At 33.9% G+C, this 7,481-nt stretch overlaps 1 non-coding gene across 1 annotated transcript in view; it reads left to right on the forward strand.

Moving 5' to 3' along the window:
* The window catches only part of LOC115630068, a 4,011-nt gene extending 297 nt beyond the window's left edge, over nucleotides 1-3,714 (forward strand). The window contains exon 1 of the ribosomal RNA XR_003995992.1: nucleotides 1-3,714. This exon is cut by the window's left edge and continues 297 nt beyond it. This is a non-coding gene — a ribosomal RNA (large subunit ribosomal RNA).
* The last annotated feature ends 3,767 nt before the right edge of the window (nucleotides 3,715-7,481 follow it).

A 7,481-nucleotide genomic window follows, 5' to 3' on the forward strand; every position in this document is an offset into this window, starting at 1 on the left:
TGCAGCACTAAGTGGGTGGTAAACTCCATCTAAAACTAAATATAACCATGAGACCGATAGTAAACAAGTACCGTGAGGGAAAGTTGAAAAGAACTCTGAATAGAGAGTTAAATAGTACGTGAAACTGCTTAGAGGTTAAGCCCGATGAACCTGAATATCCATTATGGGAAATTCATCATTATAATTATAATATTTAATAAATATTATTAATAATAGTGTGCATTTTTCCCATATAAGGACATTGTAATCTATTAGCATATACAAAAATTTATCATAAAATATGGCTTATAGTTTATTCAAATTATTATGGCTTGCCCATTGATAACATAGAATAAATGTCATTAAATTTGATAAAGTGCTGATAGATTGATATGAAATACAGTGTGTTAATTTTTCGAAATTATATAATGATATTTATATCTATGATATTTATATTTATTATAGGCACTTGTATGATTAACAATGCGAAAGATTCAGGATACCTTCGGGACCCGTCTTGAAACACGGACCAAGGAGTCTAACATATATGCAAGTCATTGGGATTTATTTTATAAACCTAATGGCGTAATTAACTTGACTACCAATACAAATGGGATTAGTTTTTAAATTATTTTATATAGTTTATTAATTCAATCCCGGGGCGCTCTATATAGTTATGTATAATAATATTTATATTATTTATACCTCTAACTGGAACGTACCTTGAGCATATATGCTGTGACCCGAAAGATGGTGAACTATACTTGATCAGGTTGAAGTCAGGGGAAACCCTGATGGAAGACCGAAACAGTTCTGACGTGCAAATCGATTGTCAGAATTGAGTATAGGGGCGAAAGACCAATCGAACCATCTAGTAGCTGGTTCCTTCCGAAGTTTCCCTCAGGATAGCTGGTGCATTTATATATTGCATAAAATAATCTTATCTGGTAAAGCGAATGATTAGAGGCCTTAGGGTCGAAACGATCTTAACCTATTCTCAAACTTTAAATGGGTAAGAACCTTAACTTTCTTGAAATGAAGTTTAAGGTTATGATATAATGTGCCCAGTGGGCCACTTTTGGTAAGCAGAACTGGCGCTGTGGGATGAACCAAACGTAATGTTACGGTGCCCAAATTAACAACTCATGCAGATACCATGAAAGGCGTTGGTTGCTTAAAACAGCAGGACGGTGGACATGGAAGTCGTAATCCGCTAAGGAGTGTGTAACAACTCACCTGCCGAAGCAACTAGCCCTTAAAATGGATGGCGCTTAAGTTGTATACCTATACATTACCGCTAAAGTAAATGATTCATATTTATATAAAAATATAAATTTTGAAACTTTAGTGAGTAGGAAGGTACAATGGTGTGCGTAGAAGTGTTTGGCGTAAGCCTGCATGGAGCCGCCATTGGTACAGATCTTGGTGGTAGTAGCAAATAATCGAATGAGACCTTGGAGGACTGAAGTGGAGAAGGGTTTCGTGTGAACAGTGGTTGATCACGAGTTAGTCGGTCCTAAGTTCAAGGCGAAAGCCGAAAATTTTCAAGTAAAAATATATATATATATACACAACATACATATTATTATTGATACACTTGAATAATTTTGAACGAAAGGGAATACGGTTCCAATTCCGTAACCTGTTGAGTATCCGTTTGTTATTAAATATGGGCCTTGTGCTCATCCTGGCAACAGGAACGACCATAAAGAAGCCGTCGAGAGATATCGGAAGAGTTTTCTTTTCTGTTTTATAGCCGTACTACCATGGAAGTCTTTCGCAGAGAGATATGGTAGATGGGCTAGAAGAGCATGACATATACTGTTGTGTCGATATTTTCTCCTCGGACCTTGAAAATTTATGGTGGGGACACGCAAACTTCTCAACAGGCCGTACCAATATCCGCAGCTGGTCTCCAAGGTGAAGAGTCTCTAGTCGATGGAATAATGTAGGTAAGGGAAGTCGGCAAATTAGATCCGTAACTTCGGGATAAGGATTGGCTCTGAAGATTGAGATAATCGGGCTTGATTGGGAAACAATAACATGGTTTATGTTCTCGTTCTGGGTAAATAGAATTTCGATTATTTTTAATGATCGTCATTTGTTCCCCGGATTGTTAGTTACGTAGCCAATTGTGGAACTTTCTTGCTAAAATTTTTAAGAATACTAATCTGGAGGGGTTAAACCTTTCAGTTTTAGCTCTTTTAAATTATAACGATTATCAATTAACAATCAATTCAGAACTGGCACGGACTTGGGGAATCCGACTGTCTAATTAAAACAAAGCATTGTGATGGCCCTAGCGGGTGTTGACACAATGTGATTTCTGCCCAGTGCTCTGAATGTCAACGTGAAGAAATTCAAGTAAGCGCGGGTCAACGGCGGGAGTAACTATGACTCTCTTAAGGTAGCCAAATGCCTCGTCATCTAATTAGTGACGCGCATGAATGGATTAACGAGATTCCTACTGTCCCTATCTACTATCTAGCGAAACCACAGCCAAGGGAACGGGCTTGGAATAATTAGCGGGGAAAGAAGACCCTTTTGAGCTTGACTCTAATCTGGCAGTGTAAGGAGACATAAGAGGTGTAGAATAAGTGGGAGATATTAGATTTCGGTTTAGTATCGCCAATGAAATACCACTACTCTTATTGTTTCCTTACTTACTTGATTAAATGGAACGTGTATCATTTCCTAGCCATTATACGGATATATTTTTATATATCTTATGGTATTGGGTTTTGATGCAAGCTTCTTGATCAAAGTATCATGAGTTTGTTATATAATTGCAAACAAATTCTAATAATGAGAGGATGCGCATTTATGTGTATTTTCAATTTATGAATTTGGTATAACTCCAATTACTCCGGTATGATCCAATTCAAGGACATTGCCAGGTAGGGAGTTTGACTGGGGCGGTACATCTCTCAAATAATAACGGAGGTGTCCCAAGGCCAGCTCAGTGCGGACAGAAACCACACATAGAGCAAAAGGGCAAAAGCTGACTTGATCTCGGTGTCCAGTACACACAGGGACAGCAAAAGCTCGGCCTATCGATCCTTTTGGTTTAAAGAGTTTTTAACAAGAGGTGTCAGAAAAGTTACCATAGGGATAACTGGCTTGTGGCGGCCAAGCGTTCATAGCGACGTCGCTTTTTGATCCTTCGATGTCGGCTCTTCCTATCATTGTGAAGCAAAATTCACCAAGCGTTGGATTGTTCACCCATGCAAGGGAACGTGAGCTGGGTTTAGACCGTCGTGAGACAGGTTAGTTTTACCCTACTAATGACAAAAACGTTGTTGCGACAGCATTCCTGCGTAGTACGAGAGGAACCGCAGGTACGGACCTATGGCACAATACTTGTTCGAGCGAACAGTGGTATGACGCTACGTCCGTTGGATTATGCCTGAACGCCTCTAAGGTCGTATCCGTGCTGGACTGCAATGATAAAAATGGGGCAATTTGCATTGTATGGCTTCTAAATCATTAAAAGTTTATATGCATTTATAAACGACAATGAATATGTGATGCCAATGTTATGAGTAACATAGTTAACTTTGGAGGATCTTCGATCACCTGGTGCCAATGCTAGTTACTTATTAAAACATTATTTAATACAATGACAAAGCCTAGAATCAATTGTAAACGACTTTTGTAACGGGCAAGGTGTTGTAAGTGGTTGAGCAGCTGCCATACTGCGATCCACTGAAGCTTATCCTTTGCTTGATGATTCGACGATATATATAATATGTTTATATATAAAAATATACGACTTCGCAATGGTTTTGTACATTGTGCATGTAGTATATATAATAATATATAATATATATATATATAGAGTCAATCGAGAATCATCAATAATGGTAGCCGGTGTTTCACTCACTGTTGGTGGTGGTGTGTGTATTCATTAAGGCCTGCCATTATTATTAATTATTATTATTTTTTTTTTATATATATTTAACCTATATATATTATAACCACCCACCTATATACTACAAAATATTATACATAATGGTGTCCCTATGTATAAAATTAATATATACTTGTCTCTTTGAGCATGCGAAAAGTCTTAAGTATATAATAACTCTATGTATATCACTTTGGAATGTGTACATAGAGTATCAGAAATGTTATAAACAAGAACGCGCATGCCAATTACTATATTCTAGTATAGTATTGGCTCGTGTAAATATATAATATATACAAGTCAATATATACTTGCCCCTTGGAGCATATGCGAAAAGTCTTAAGTATATATGTATCACTATGAAATGTGTACATAAGTATATCAGAAATGTTACAAACAAGCACACCCGCACGCCAATTTTACTATATTATAGTATTGGCATGTGTAAATATATACTTGCCCTTGACTTGAGCATATGCGAAAAGTCTTAAGTATATAATAACTCTATGTATCACTATGGAATGTGTACATAGTATATCAGAAATGTTACAAACAAGCACACCCGCACGCCAATTTTACTATATTATAGTATTGGCATGTGTAAATATATACTTGCCCTTGACTTGAGCTTATGCGAAAAGTCTTAAATATATAATAACTCTATGTATCACTATGGAATGTGTACATAGTATATCAGAAATGTTACAAACAAGCACACCCGCACGCCAATTTTACTATATTATAGTATTGGCATGCATAAATATATACTTGCCCTTGACTTGAGCATATGCGAAAAGTCTTAAGTATATAATAACTCTATGTATCACTATGAAATGTGTACATAGTAGTATATCAGAAATGTTACAAACAAGCACACCCGCACGCCAATTTTACTATATTATAGTATTGGCATGTGTAAATATATACTTGCCCTTGACTTGAGCATATGCGAAAAGTCTTAAGTATATAATAACTCTATGTATCACTATGGAATGTGTACATAGTATATCAGAAATGTTACAAACAAGCACACCCGCACGCCAATTTTACTATATTATAGTATTGGCATGCGTAAATATATACTTGCCCTTGACTTGAGCATATGCGAAAAGTCTTAAGTATATAATAACTCTATGTATCACTTTGGAATGTGTACATAGTATATCAGAAATGTTACAAACAAGCACACCCGCACGCCAATTTTACTATATTATAGTATTGGCATGTGTAAATATATATAAATGTACATACAAAGTATGCATTTATTAAGGAATACAAATGTTTCTTAAATGTATCACATGGTATTATAATAAATATAGTGTGTTTATTCATTATAAACACACTATATATGAAGTAACCCATGTGTTAAAATAAATATAGTGTGTTTATTAATAATAAACACACTATATATGAAGTAACCCATGCATTAAAATACAGTGTGTTTATTCCAAATAAACACACTATAAACGTATTTAACCTATAGAGGTAAATGTCATTTTAGTCATATATTTTATATAAAATGCTACCGCATAAAGAAATAGTGGCACAAAACACCTATAGAGTCAGTGGTGTTCTCGCACCATGAAGAAAAATTTTCCTTCATAATATATACAAGTGTTTGTTCAAGCAACAGACACCATGTATATATAGGTGTTTTGTGCCACTACTTCTTTATGCTGTAGCATTTTATATGAAATGTATTACTAAAATAACATGCATTTGTATAGTTAAAATAAATATAGTGTGTTTATTCAAAATAAACACACTACATATGAAGTAGCTCATGCATTAAAATAAATATAGTGTGTTTATTCATAATAAACACACTATATATGAAATAACCTATGCATTAAAATATAGTGTGTTTATTCATTATAAACACACTATATATGAAGATACCCATGTGTTAAAATAAATATAGTGTGTTTATTCCAAATAAACACACTATAAATGTATTTATGTTTGGTTTGGAGGTGCATAAATACATGTTGAATTTAGTGGTACATTTTGAAAAAATGCTACCGCAGATAGAAGTAGTGGCACAAAACATACTTGTGGAGTGTGCTTCTGCACGAAGAAGTAAAATTACTTTTTCATATAAATTAATGTAGTGGCGGCATTAATAGTGCAGATGCATTTAGTATAGAATATATATGGGTTTTACTATAGTCTGGTTGAATTTAAAGTAAGCCTATATATAAAAATGGTGTCCCAAGGTATTAAAATAAATATAGTGTGTTTATTCATAATAAACACACTATAAATGTATTTATGTTTGGAGGTGCATAAAATACATATAATATATATGGGTTTTACTAAAGTCTGGTGGAATTTAAAGTAAGCCCATATATACAAATGGTGTCCCAAGGTATTAAAATAAATATAGTGTGTTTATTCGTAATAAACACACTATAAATGTATTTATGTTTGGTTATGGAGGTGCATAAATACATGTTGAATTTAGTGGTACATTTTGAAAAAATGCTACTGCAGATAGAAGTAGTGGCACAAAACATACTTGTGGAGTGTGCTTCTGCACGAAGAAGTAAAATTACTTTTTCATATAAATTAATGTAGTGGCGGCATTAATAGTGCAGATGCATTTAGTATAGAATATATATGGGTTTTACTATAGTCTGGTTGAATTTAAAGTAAGCCCATATATAAAAATGGTGTCCCAAGGTATTAAAATAAATATAGTGTGTTTATTCATAATAAACACACTATAAATGTATTTATGTTTGGAGGTGCATAAAATACATATAATATATATGGGTTTTACTAAAGTCTGGTGGAATTTAAAGTAAGCCCATATATACAAATGGTGTCCCAAGGTATTAAAATAAATATAGTGTGTTTATTCGTAATAAACACACTATAAATGTATTTATGTTTGGTTATGGAGGTGCATAAATACATGTTGAATTTAGTGGTACATTTTGAAAAAATGCTACTGCAGATAGAAGTAGTGGCACAAAACATACTTGTGGAGTGTGCTTCTGCACGAAGAAGTAAAATTACTTTTTCATATAAATTAATGTAGTGGCGGCATTAATAGTGCAGATGCATTTAGTATAGAATATATATGGGTTTTACTATAGTCTGGTTGAATTTAAAGTAAGCCCATATATAAAAATGGTGTCCCAAGGTATTAAAATAAATATAGTGTGTTTATTCATAATAAACACACTATAAATGTATTTATGTTTGGAGGTGCATAAAATACATATAATATATATGGGTTTTACTAAAGTCTGGTGGAATTTAAAGTAAGCCCATATATACAAATGGTGTCCCAAGGTATTAAAATAAATATAGTGTGTTTATTCGTAATAAACACACTATAAATGTATTTATGTTTGGTTATGGAGGTGCATAAATACATGTTGAATTTAGTGGTACATTTTGAAAAAATGCTACTGCAGATAGAAGTAGTGGCACAAAACATACTTGTGGAGTGTGCTTCTGCACGAAGAAGTAAAATTACTTTTTCATATAAATTAATGTAGTGGCGGCATTAATAGTGCAGATGCATTTAGTATAGAATATATATGGGTTTTACTATAGTCTGGTTGAATTTAAAGTAAGCCCATAT

This window comes from Scaptodrosophila lebanonensis, unplaced genomic scaffold (assembly GCF_003285725.1).
Source record: "Scaptodrosophila lebanonensis strain 11010-0011.00,11010-0021.00 unplaced genomic scaffold, SlebRS2 tig00000270-arrow-arrow-pilon, whole genome shotgun sequence".
NCBI classification, from domain to species: Eukaryota; Metazoa; Arthropoda; class Insecta; order Diptera; family Drosophilidae; genus Scaptodrosophila; species Scaptodrosophila lebanonensis.